The 13,225-nt window shown below is 50.0% G+C and overlaps 1 protein-coding gene across 1 annotated transcript in view; it reads left to right on the top strand.

Annotated features, from left to right (window-relative positions):
* Positions 1-4,384: 4,384 nt before the first annotated feature.
* Positions 4,385-13,225, top strand: part of LOC142295339 (isoaspartyl peptidase/L-asparaginase-like) — a 135,189-nt gene continuing 126,348 nt past the window's right edge. The window contains exon 1 of the mRNA XM_075338443.1: positions 4,385-4,450. The gene's annotated coding sequence lies outside the window, so the exon portion shown is untranslated. The remainder of the gene's footprint in view (positions 4,451-13,225) is intronic.

The following is a 13,225-nucleotide window of genomic DNA, read 5'->3' as shown; positions in this document are numbered from 1 at the left end:
GAGCCTCCTGTAAATGCTCCTTCACAATTGGCATGACCGCGCTTATGCGGTTCTGCATACCCAAAATGTGTTCAATCACACTTTTATGGGGGGTGGGCTCTTGCTCCCATGTGTCCTTTGCCAGGTCCAACAATCCCTGGGGATGTCGCCCGTATAACAATTCAAAAGGCGAAAACCCCGTGGATGCCTGTGGCACCTCACGGATGGCAAACATCAAATAGGGAAGCATCATATCCCAGTCTTTCCCGTCTTTTGAAATCACCCTTTTGAGCATGGTTTTTAGGGTTTTATTGAAACGCTCGACTAAACCGTCCGTTTGAGGATGATACACAGACGTACGCAACTGCTTGATCTGGAGTAGCCGGCATAGCTCTTTGGTCACTTTAGACATGAATGGGGTCCCCTGATCCGTAAGGATCTCCTTGGGCAACCCCACCCGGCAGAACACAGCAAACAACTCCCGAGCTATAAGCTTTGCTGCAGTATGTCTGAGAGGTATCGCCTCGGGATACCGGGTGGCATAGTCAACGATCACTAGGATGTGTTGGTGCCCTCGAGCGGACTTTACGAGGGGCCCCACCAGATCCATCCCTATCCGTTCAAAAGGGACTTCTATAATGGGTAACGGTACCAACGGACTGCGAAAATGGGTCAGGGGTGCGGTAAGCTGACACTCCGAGCAGGTTTCGTAGAACCGTTTTACCTCCCCAAAGACCCCGGGCCAATAGAACCTTTGCAATATTCGCTCCTGCGTTTTCTTGACCCCTAGGTGGCCACTCATCAGGTGTTTATGAGCCAAGTCGAGGACCCGCCGGCGATACGGTTGGGGCACCACCAACTGCTCTACCCCCACGCCCCGTATTTCATCTACCCGGTAGAGTAAATCTTGCTTAAGAGCGAAATGGGGGTACTTTACCTGGGCACCGGGCAGCTGTGCCACCCCGTCAACTACTGTCACCCGACTCCGGGCATGTATTAACGTAGGGTCCTGGAGTTGGGCTGTCCCAAACGTATCCGGGGACGCCTCCAACTCCGGGATGGGCTCGACCATCTCAGCCTCTCCTGCCAATACCTCTAGGGGTGACCTATCGGGTTCACACTCTGTCCCTATCATGGTGACCCCTACGGCAGGCGTCCCGGATTCAGGATTGTAGGGCTCAGGTCCCGGACTGACCAATATCGGAGGGGACTTAGGGGGTCCCCTCCATAAAGTCCAAAAATAGGGCAGATCCCTTCCTAGGATCATGTCATAAGGAAGAGTGTTAAGAAGTCCCACCTCATGTTGCACCTGACCGCAAGGTGCTGTGATGGTGACAATCCCCGTGGGATAGTCTCGGCGGTCCCCATGTATGCAAACCACCCCCACGGTACGTCCTGTGGCCTTTACTTTAGCCCTCAAGGTGGATCGCACAAGGGTCACTAAGCTTCCGGAATCCAACAATCCTGTAACCGGACATCCATTCACCTGTATTTGGCACAAGTGGGGCTCCGTCTCTGGGGAGACCAGGTCAGCGGTACACACCACCTGAGCATACATTGAACCCCGCCGGGTAACCCCACAATCCATGGGCTCCGTGGTGAGTGGACACTGGGCTTCCATATGTCCCACCCGCTGGCACCGCCAACATCTAATAGGGACGGAAACCCCCTTGACGGGTTGTCGTTTAGGGTACAGAACCTTCCGGACCTCAGGAACGGCGGGCGCGGCCTCAGACGGGACGGTAGGGGACTCCTGCACCGTTGTCAGCGGTGGGTCCTTGGCCCTAGGCTTGGAGGGGCCGGACCGACGGGCGGTACGCAAAGTCTCAGTGTCCCGTATCAAGTCCTGCGCAGCCACATGCCGCTCTACCAGGGACACTAATTGGTCGAGGGTACTCGGGTCACCCTGTCCTACCCACCGTTGAACGGTGACGGGTAAAGTGCGCACAAAACGATCAACTACTACCCTTTCCACCATTTGCGCCGGGCTCAGAGTGTCAGGCTGCAACCACTTTTTTACAAGATGCAACAAGTCATAGGCCTGGGAGCGTACGGGTTTGGCTTCCTCATAGAACCACTGATTTACCCGCTGAGCCCGTACATAGGTATTCACCCCCAACCGAGCCAGTATTTCGGCTTTCAGGGTCACATAGTCAATGGCGTCCTCGGTACAGAGGTCCAGGTACGCTTTTTGGGGTTCCCCCGTCAGATAGGGCGACAATACCTCAGCCCACTGGGGGGTCGGCAGCTTTTCCCGCTCGGCCACCCGCTCAAACACCGCCAGGAACGCTTCCACATCATCCCCCGGGGTCATCTTTTGCAACGCTTGTCTCACCGCTTTCCGGACGCTGCTGTCGTCACCCGGTCCCGGGGTTGTTGCTGCCGGTCCGGCACGGATCGACTTGGCCAGGAGAACCATCTGTTCTTGGTGCCTTTTTTCCTGCACTTGCAAGGATTGCTGCTGACGTTCCAACGCCCGGAGCAGGTGTGCATTGGTCTGTTGCTGCTGTTCATTAGCCTGTTGTTGCTGTGCATTAGCCTGAGCCAGCTGCTTTAGTATGTCCTCCATGGCGTCACCGGGTTTTGGCTGTAGTATAGCCGCTCAAATCCAGGACATGTGCTACCGGGTCACCAGGGATGGATGCTACACCTCACCGGGCTGGCATGCCCGCCGATTCTCCACCATATGTGAGGTAGCGTGGTCGGCTGCGCAGCAGAAGACACGGGATCCAGGCATTAAGGTTCACAGCACACGGTTTAATGTCCAAACAAAAGTCCACAACAATATACATGTGCCTCTCCAGCAGAGAACTCAGGGAGTTCTGTTCACTCCCTCACACACCCGGCACACCTGCCCTTGTTCCTGTTTCCATTTAACCCTTCCTTCAGCCTGTAGGGAAACAGCATTAACCCTAGAGTGGATTTACTTTCTATCATGGAGTGAGCACAACCGGGGCGAGACATACCGGCCGTCATAGATAACCCCGGTCACAGTCTCACACTGTGTACAAATGGAACAATATGTCCATTATTTCACTGCAACCACAGATCTGCCAAAGATTTATCTGTGTGTGTAAAGTGGCTTTAACTCAGCGGCATCTTTGGGAAGATTTAAGTCTCTTACCAAATCATTCATCTCCTCCTGGGAAAACAATTTTGGTCTTGTATCACCTTCAAAGTCAGAACTTGATTCATCCGGTTCAGGTATGACTTCATTGGACATAGTTATCTCTTCCAAGGTAGCAGAGCCTTTTGTATTGGTATATATCTGTGCCATGGGGGATGGGACGAATTGCTGAGTGAATATTGGGATATGAAATGGAATGCTTCCATTTTGAATTATACCCTTTCTCATCGCATGAACAAAAGTAACAATCATCACTATGGTTCTTTTGATCTTGCCATACCATAGGATCCCATAACAGAAAGCTTTTTTCTTACCCTTGAACCAATTTCGGAGGTCCTCAACACACCGTTTGCACACTTTATGAGGCACCCAAGCTTTATCTTGATCTCCAAGCTTTAGTCCGAAATATGCGAAGTATACCTTTTTCACAAAGTCTGTAATATTCAGCTGTTGCTTCAACACTGTATATTCACCACAAATGTAACAAACTGTCAGGATAATTAATACACTTCCGCTGAGCCATAATGCTAATTTTGGGAAACACGGTTGAATATGAAGAGCTACCATGAACTGAGATTAAAAAGTGTGAACAGGCGAGAACAAAGATAAAACAATTGAAACAAGCCCGGGCATGTCAGAGCCCGCTCATTCAGCTTGCAAAATGTTGATGTTGGTTTCATTAGCTCACTCTGAAAGTTCTTTTCTTTGAAAGTTATATTTTTAGGCATTATATATCTTCAATTCATTGATTTTAATTAATTAATAGTAATTTTGAGTTTCAAAACCCTAAAAAAAAAATTATGAAAAATGTACTAAATTTGAAGAGAATTTTACATTTTATGGCAAATCCTGATGTCCAGGATTTTTTTCAATATTTTTTTCATTTTCAGCACGCAAAAATACATGGAAATTAGATGAAAATAATCAAACAGCTTTTTAGTCGCAAACATGTGTTATTGCCCTCTAGTCTTCCTTGGTCAGACTTCATCAGGATGATTGTGTCCAGTTCTGGACATTACATTTTAAAAAAAGACATCAACAAACTGGAACAAGAGAAGAATGACTAGAATAGTCACTGGTATGCAAAACATGTCTTATGAGGAACGGTTACAGGATCTGGGAATGTTTAGCTTGCAAAAAAAAAAGACTGAGAGGAGACAACACCTGTCTAAAAATATCTCAAGGGCTGTCACACTGAAGAGGGATCAGCCCTATTCTCACTTGAACAAGTAAACAAAAAGCAATGGGATGAAACTGTTGGAAGGAGACACAGATTAGATATAAGAAAAAAACGTTTTGACAGAGAGGGTGATCAATTAGTGGAACAGGCTCCTACAAGAGGTGGTGAGTTCTTTCAATGGAAGTCTTTAAAAAGAAAGTGGACAGACACCTGTGTGGGATGATTTAGGGAATCCTGCATTGAACAGGGGGTTGTACCTATGACCCTGGAGGTCCCTTCCATCTCTACTATTCTATGATTGTTTTAATGGAGTTTATTGCGCAATATTAAATGTAACCACACTAAAGTGAGGTAAAAAAAAAAATGCTCCTTGAAAATGAGTTAGTGAGGCAGAGGTCCTCTGAGGACAGAAAAACAGAAAAATAAAGGTGGAGGAATGGGAGATTATGCTGTAAAAGGTTAACAATGATAGGAATAGTAGACTGCAAATTCAGAGACAGACTTATGGACTTTGTTACATGAGGTGGAGAGGACTCCTTGTGTATCACTTTTGGAATATGTTAGTTTTTATTTTATTGTTCCTGTCACATGTATATGCTGTGTATGTAGTGTGCAAGTTATCTTCTGTTTTATCTCTGCTCTGTTTAAGCACCCTGTGAACAAGTACAATGGTGTTACCATGCTGTGACAGAGTTTTGGCTGAAAGTTTGTAGGAGGGAATGTCATTATGGGTGCAGGAAGAGGATGAGGCTTGCCTGTGTGTTGGCATGACAGGGACACAGAATGGTATAACACAGAATTAATAGACAGAGACAGACTTAGAGGCTTAGAGAAGTATCCTGTGTACTGCGGGTATGTGCATAAATTGAATATTTGGATGAAGAAATTTCTGCATCTCTTAGCAGGAAAAAAGCAGTTGCAAAACTGTGAGTTTTCTCGTGTTTTTGCCACATTTTCGACGTGGGGTCCCCCTTATTTTTGATAACTAGCAATGGTAAAGCAGGCAGCTGCTGGCTGATATTATCAGGCTGGGAAGGTCCATGGTTATTGGGCCCTTCTCAGCCTAAAAATACCAGCCCAGAACCCCCTAGAAGTGGTGCATCACACGTAATGCGCCAATTCTGGTGCTTTGCCTCGGCTCTTCCTGATTGTAATGAAATTGAAAATAAAAAAGCATACACAAAAATACTTTCTTTGAAAAAACACTCTTCACACTTTCTGTAGTTCACCATTTTATTAAAAAAATCTATGCAGGTCTGCGGGCTGTAGTCCAGGGATTCCAATGTATTCCACAAATGCTGATATTTTTAGGCAATGTGTGCACATAGCCTTAGGGGTACTTTGCACACTACGACACCGCAGGTGCGATGTCGGTGGGATCATGTCGAAAGTGACGCACTTCCGGCGTCGCTCTTGACATCGTAGTGTGTAAAGCCTAGATGATACGATTAATGAGCGCAAAAGCATTGTAATCGTATCATCGGTGTAGCGTCGGCGAAAACCATAATTACCTTGCTGCAACGGTCCGATGTTGTTCCTCGTTCCTGCGGCAGCACACATCGCTGTGTGTGAAGTCGCAGGAGCGAGGAACATCTCCTACCTCCTTCACCGCGGCTCCTGTCGGCTATGCGGAAGTAAAGAGGTGGGCGAGATGTTTACATCCCGCTCATCTCCGCCCCTCCGCTTCTATTGGCCGTCTGCCGTGTGATGTCGCTATGGCGCCGCACGGCCCGCCCCCTTAATAAGGAGGCGGGTCGCCGGCCAGAGCGACGTCGCAGGGCAAGGTGAGTGCATGTGAAGCTGGCGTAGCGATAATTTTCGCTATGCCAGCTATCACCACATATCGCAGCTGCGACAGGGACGGGGACTATCGCACTCGGCATCGCAGCATCGGCTTGCGATGTTGCAACGTGCAAAGCCCGCCTAAGTCTCATTAAAGGCCAGCTCTGAGAGACTGCATACCTTATTACCAGGAGGAATTAAGTTAGTGAAACACTGTGTAAGACTTTCAACCTAGCTGGATGCTATAGTAAGGCCTGTGTGACACAAGTGAGCCTTAAGTGTTCATACATCATGGTAGATTAGCCTGTAAAATGGCCTGAGTGTGATCCAATCCAATATTGGACTAATGGAGAACCTAGGGACAAAAAGGAACATTCATGTTTTGTGAAAAGTGAAGTCATCTGTTCAGCAGTAATATTTATTAATTCTATCTGCAAAGTGAAACCCACCCAACAACTAGTCATTACACATTAAAGGGAATGTGGCAGCAGGTTTTTGCTATATATTCTGAGAGTAGGATGGTATGGAAACTCAAGCCCTAATTCCAGGGATGTGTCACAAAGCTGTGTTTTTGTTTCAAAGTGACAAATTCAATACAATTCATTGCACTATAAAATTGACATTGGACCACTCAAAAACAAATAAACTTCCTGGATACTACCATAACATTTCAAAATGGTTGAGTTCAGGCAGAAAAACTGTTACAAAACTTCACCATGTCCAACACAAGGATGACAGGCTAAAAATTATATTCAAAGACCCTCCCTTGCTAATGTTCAGGCAACCTCTTAATTAAGGAAGCATCATGATTAGTGATGGGTGGACTCGCAGATGATCGGGATTGACATACCTAACCGGATTTAAAAAGAAAATCCAGTTCCAGCCCGGAATGGAGCCCAGTTATCTGGCTGGATGCTGGATCACATATAAGTCTTTGGGAACCAGAATCCAGCAATTAAACATGGTCGTAGAAGGGAAGGGGGGATAGGACCAAGTGGGCTGTACTTACCGGGCTCCGACATGGCTGTAACTGCTTCGTAGCCACTCAATAACTTCGAAGCCAACTCATTTACCTTTATACATATGCACTGCTTTCAATGCCCACCGGCTTCTGTGATTGTTTGAAGTTATACGCGCCCCCATTCTGAATGTCAGCTGACTGCTTCCAATTACAGACACTATGTTCATCTATTATGGTAAAAAAAAAATAAATAAATAAAATATTTGGCATAGAGTCACCCCATATTATAATACCGAGCACAGATAAATCATTCGGCTACAGGCTGCAGCCCCCAGCCGTGCACTTGTCTTGCCTGTGTATGAAAATAAGAGGAACAGCATGCGACTTTTTTTCTGTAATTATTTAAATAAATACCCAGCCATGATAAAGGCCGACAGCTGGGGACTGGAATTCTCAGGCTGGGGAGACCCAGTGTTATTGGGCCCCCCAGCCTAAAAATAACAGCCTGCAGTCACTCAAGATTGCAGCATCCATTATATGCGATAGTCTCAAAATTGTACCCGGCGCTTCCCGATTGCACTGGTGCGGGGGCAATTGGGTTTAATAACGGGTTAATTGCAGCTCACAGCTGCCACTAAGCCCTAGATTAGTAATGGGAGGCGTCTGAGTCCCCCCATTTACTAATTTGTAAGTGAAAATAAATAAACGCAAACACCAAAAAAATCCTTTATTTGAAAAAAGTAGAAAAACACCCTTTTTCACCCCTTTATTAACCCTCAAAACACCTGTTCAGGTCCAATGTAATCCACACAAGGTCCCACAACGATTCCAGCTCTGCTACATTGCTGAAGGCACACCGTGCATTCATGGTACATTACCGCCTGCTGAAGACTTCAGGCAGAGACTAAGCAGCTGTGAGACTGTGACCGGGGTTATCTATGACGGCCGGTATGTCTCGCCCCGGTTGTGCTCACTCCATGATAGGAAGTAAATCCACTACAGGGTTAATGCTGTTTCCCTACAGGCTTAAGGAAGGGTTAAATGGAAACAGGAAGGAGGGCAGGTGTGCCGGGTGTGAGGGAGTGATCACATCTCCCTGAGTTCTCTGCCGGAAAGGCACATATGTACTATTGTGGACTTTTTCTTTGGAATAAACCGTGTGGTGTGAACCTTGGTGCCTGGATCCCGTGTCTTCTGCAGCGCAGCCGACGACGCTACCTCACATATGGTGGAGAATCGGCGGGCATGACAGCCGGTGAGGTGTAGCATTCATCCCTGGTGACCCAGCTGCGCATGTCCTGGATTCGAGCGGCTATACTACAGCCCAAACCCGGCGACGCCATGGAGGACATAATAAAGCATTTGGCTCAGGCTAATGCACAGCAGCAACAGGCTAATGCACAGCAGCAACAGGCTAATGCACAGCAGCAACAGACCAATGCACACCTGCTCCAATCCTTGCAAGTGCAGGAAAAAAAATTCCAAGAACAGATGGAGCAGGCCAATGCACGTCAGCAGCAAGCCTTGCAATTGCAGGAAAAAAGGCACCAAGAACAGATGGTTCTCCTGGCCAAGTCGATCCGTGCCGGACCGGCAGCAACAACCCCGGGACCGGGTGACGATGGCAGCGTCCGGAAAGCGGTGAGACAAGCGTTGCAAAAGATGACCCCGGGTGATGATGTGGAAGCGTTCCTGGCGGTGTTTGAACGGGTGGCCGAACGGGAAAAGCTGCCGACCCCGCAGTGGGCTGAGGTATTGTCACCCTATCTGACGGGGGAACCCCAAAAAGCATACCTGGACCTCTGTACCGAGGACGCCATTGACTATGTGACCCTGAAAGCCGAAATACTGGCTCGGTTGGGGGTGAATACCTATGTACGGGCTCAGCGGGTAAATCAGTGGTTCTTTGAGGAAGCCAAACCCGTACGCTCCCAGGCCTATGACTTGTTACATCTTGTAAAAAAGTGGTTGCAGCCTGACACTCTGAGCCCGGCGCAAATGGTGGAAAGGGTAGTAGTGGATCGTTTTGTGCGCACTTTACCCGTCACCATTCAACGGTGGGTCGGACAGGGTGACCCGAGTACCCTGGACCAATTAGTGTCCCTGGTAGAGCGGCATGTGGCTACGCAGGACTTGATACGGGACACTGAGACTTTGCGTACCGCCCGTCGGTCCGGCCCCTCCAAGCCTAGGGCCAAGGACCCACCGCTGACAACGGTGCGGGAGTCCGCTACCGTCCCGTCTGAAGCCGCACCCTCCGTCCCTGAGGTCCGGAAAACTATGTACCCTAAACGACAACTCATCAAGGGGGTGTCCTTCCCTATTAGATGTTGGCGGTGCCAGCGGGTGGGACATATGGAAGCCCAGTGTCCACTCACCACGGAGCCCATGGATTGTGGGGTTACCCGGCGGGGTTCAATGTATGCTCAGGTGGTGTGTACCGCTGACCTGGTCTACCCAGAGACTGAGCCCCACTTGTGCCAAATTCAGGTGAATGGATGTCCGGTTACAGGCTTGTTGGATTCCGGAAGCTTAGTGACCCTTGTGCGATCAACCCTAAGGGCTAAAGTAAAGGCCACAGGACGTACCGTGGGGGTGGTTTGCATACATGGGGACCGCCGAGACTATCCCACGGGGATAGTCACCATCACAGCACCTTGCGGTCAGGTGCAACATGAGGTGGGACTTATTAATACTCTTCCCTATGATGTGATCCTAGGAAGGGATCTGCCCTATTTTTGGACTTTATGGAAGGGACCTCCTAAGTCCCCTCAGATATTGGTCAGTCCGGGACCTGAGCCCTACAATCCTGAATCCGGGACGCCTGCCGTAGGGGTCCCCATGATAGGGACAGGATGTGAACCTGATAGGTCGCCCCTAGAGGTATTGGCAGGAGAGGCTGAGACGGTCGAGCCCATCCCGGAGTTGGAGGCGTCCCCGGATACGTTTGGGACAGCCCAACTCCAGGACCCTACATTAATACATGCCCGGAGTCGGGTGACAGTAGTTGACGGGGTGGCACAGCTGCCTGGTGCCCAGGTAAGATACCCCCATTTCGCTCTTAAGCAGGATTTACTCTACCGGGTAGATGAAATACGGGGCGTAGGGGTAGAGCAGTTGGTGGTGCCCCAGCCGTATCGCCGGCGGGTCCTCGACTTGGCTCATAAACACCTGATGAGTGGTCACCTAGGGGTCAAGAAAACGCAGGAGCGAATATTGCAAAGGTTCTATTGGCCCGGGGTCTTTGGGGAGGTAAAACGGTTCTGCGAAACCTGCCCGGAGTGTCAGCTTACCGCACCCCTGACCCACTTTCGCAGTCCGTTGGTACCGTTACCCATTATAGAAGTCCCTTTTGAACGGATAGGGATGGATCTGGTGGGGCCCCTCGTAAAGTCTGCTCGAGGGCACCAGCATATCCTAGTGATCGTTGACTATGCCACCCGGTATCCAGAGGCGATACCTCTCAGACATACTGCAGCCAAGCTTATAGCTCGGGAGTTGGTTGCTGTGTTCTGCCGGGTGGGGTTGCCCAAGGAGATCCTTACGGATCAGGGGACCCCATTCATGTCTAAAGTGACCAAAGAGCTATGCCGGCTACTCCAGATCAAGCAGTTGCGTACGTCTGTGTATCATCCTCAGACGGATGGTTTAGTGGAACGATTCAATAAAACCCTGAAAACCATGCTCAAAAGGGTGATTTCCAAAGACGGGAAAGACTGGGATATGATGCTTCCCTATTTGATGTTTGCCATACGAGAGGTGCCACAGGCATCCACGGGGTTTTCGCCTTTTGAATTGTTATACGGGCGACATCCCCGGGGATTGTTGGACCTGGCAAAAGAAACCTGGGAGCAGGAGCCCACCCCCCATAAAAGTGTGATTGAACACATTTTGGGTATGCAGAACCGCATAAGCGCGGTCATGCCAATTGTGAAGGAGCATTTACAGGAGGCTCAGGCCGCGCAAAGCAGCCGCTACAATAGACAAGCCACCGTGCGGACCTTTAATCCCGGGGATCGGGTGTTGGTATTGATTCCCACGGCGGAGAGTAAATTCCTGGCTCAGTGGCAAGGCCCCTACGAGATAAAGGAAAGAGTCGGGGTGGTTAACTATAAAGTATTGCAGCCCGGTAGGCGGAAACCTGAACAAATATACCATGTCAACCTATTAAAACCTTGGCAGGAACGGGAAAGCCTGATGGCTGTTTTTTCCCCACCTCCCTCCTCTTCGGGTCGTTCACATCCGGCTCCAGCGACCTCCGGAGAGGACGAACCGGAAGTAAGGATTGGAGAAGCCCTCACCAAGACACAGAGGCGAGAGGCCAGACGGTTGGTTCAGCAGAACCCCGATGTCTTCTCCGAGCTGCCCGGTAGGACCAGTCTGATACGACATGATATTGTCACCGAGCCCCACCTGAAGGTACGCCTGAAGTCATACCGAGTACCGGAGGCTCGACGACAAGCCATATCGGAGGAAGTAAAGACAATGTTACGCCTGGGGGTCATCGAAAAATCCCGGAGTGAATGGGCTAGTCCGATTGTCCTAATACCAAAACCCGATGGCTCCTTAAGGTTCTGCAATGACTTTAGGAGATTGAACGAAATATCCAAGTTTGATCTCTACCCCATGCCCCGGGTGGATGAGCTGATTGATAGGCTGGGACAGGCGCGATATTTTACCACGCTCGACCTGACCAAGGGGTACTGGCAGGTGCCACTAACGGAGTCCGCCAAGGAGAAAACCGCTTTTGTTACGCCGGAGGGTCTCTTCCACTATGTTGTCTTGCCTTTTGGGTTACATGGCGCTCCGGCCACGTTCCAGAGGTTGATGGACTTAGTGCTGGAACCCCACCAGGCGTATGCCTCAGCGTACCTTGATGACATCATTATTTACAGCTCTGATTGGCAGACCCACTTGGAACAGGTACAAGCGGTGGTGGACGCGCTTCGAACAGCCGGATTGACAGCCAATCCCAAGAAATGTGCGTTGGGACTCACGGAAGCCCGCTACTTGGGCTACGTAATAGGCCAAGGAGTGATTAAGCCCCAAGTTAACAAGGTTGAGGCGATCCATAAGTGGCCTAGACCCCTGACCACGAAGCAGGTTAGGGCCTTCCTGGGTATCGTGGGGTACTACAGGAGGTTTGTAAAAGATTTTGCGGGACTATCAGCCCCCTTGACGGACCTTCTCAAAGGCAAGAAGTCCGTCATGGTGCGCTGGACTCCGCAGGCCGAGGACTCCTTCCGGGCCCTGAAGGGGGTCCTGTGCGGACAGCCCGTTCTTGTAAACCCTGATTTCCGGAAGGAGTTCATAGTACAGACTGACGCCTCGGAGGTCGGCCTGGGGGCAGTGCTGTCTCAGGTGGTTCAGGGGGAGGAACACCCCGTCACCTTCTTAAGTAGGAAGCTCACCCCTCCCGAGCGGAATTATAGCGTAGTGGAGAAGGAGTGCCTGGCGATTAAGTGGGCCTTGGAGTCCCTACGCTATTACCTGCTGGGACGGCAGTTTCGCTTGGTGACGGATCACTCTCCACTGGTCTGGATGAGGTCCGCCAAGGAACGGAATGCCCGGGTTACCCGGTGGTTCCTTTCTCTGCAGAACTTCCGGTTTACGGTTGAACACCGGGCCGGTAGGTTGCAGGGCAACGCCGATGCCTTGTCCCGCGGCCCGTGTTTGATGGCAGGAGTTCAACCCCGCTCGCTTGAACTGAGGGGGGGGGTATGTGAGACTGTGACCGGGGTTATTTATGACGGCCGGTATGTCTCGCCCCGGTTGTGCTCACTCCATGATAGGAAGTAAATCCACTACAGGGTTAATGCTGTTTCCCTACAGGCTTAAGGAAGGGTTAAATGGAAACAGGAAGGAGGGCAGGTGTGCCGGGTGTGAGGGAGTGATCACATCTCCCTGAGTTCTCTGCCGGAAAGGCACATATGTACTATTGTGGACTTTTTCTTTGGAATAAACCGTGTGCTGTGAACCTTGGTGCCTGGATCCCGTGTCTTCTGCAGCCCAGCCGACGACGCTACCTCACAAGCGATTAGTGGTGACGTCACTCAGGTAAGTTGCGGGCATGGCTGGAGGTTCCCACAGCCCTCCACCAGAGGTAACCTGACCTCAGAGTACTTTATTACACTAAGTGACCCCACATGAGGGGAGGTCACTGACTTTATTGAGGTTACCTGTGGTCACAGATGGA

The sequence above is a fragment of the Anomaloglossus baeobatrachus genome, chromosome 3 (genome assembly GCF_048569485.1).
Source record: "Anomaloglossus baeobatrachus isolate aAnoBae1 chromosome 3, aAnoBae1.hap1, whole genome shotgun sequence".
Classification (NCBI taxonomy): Eukaryota; Metazoa; Chordata; class Amphibia; order Anura; family Aromobatidae; genus Anomaloglossus; species Anomaloglossus baeobatrachus.
Note: the sequence above shows the minus strand (reverse complement) of the source record. Positions and strands in the feature narration are given on the sequence as shown.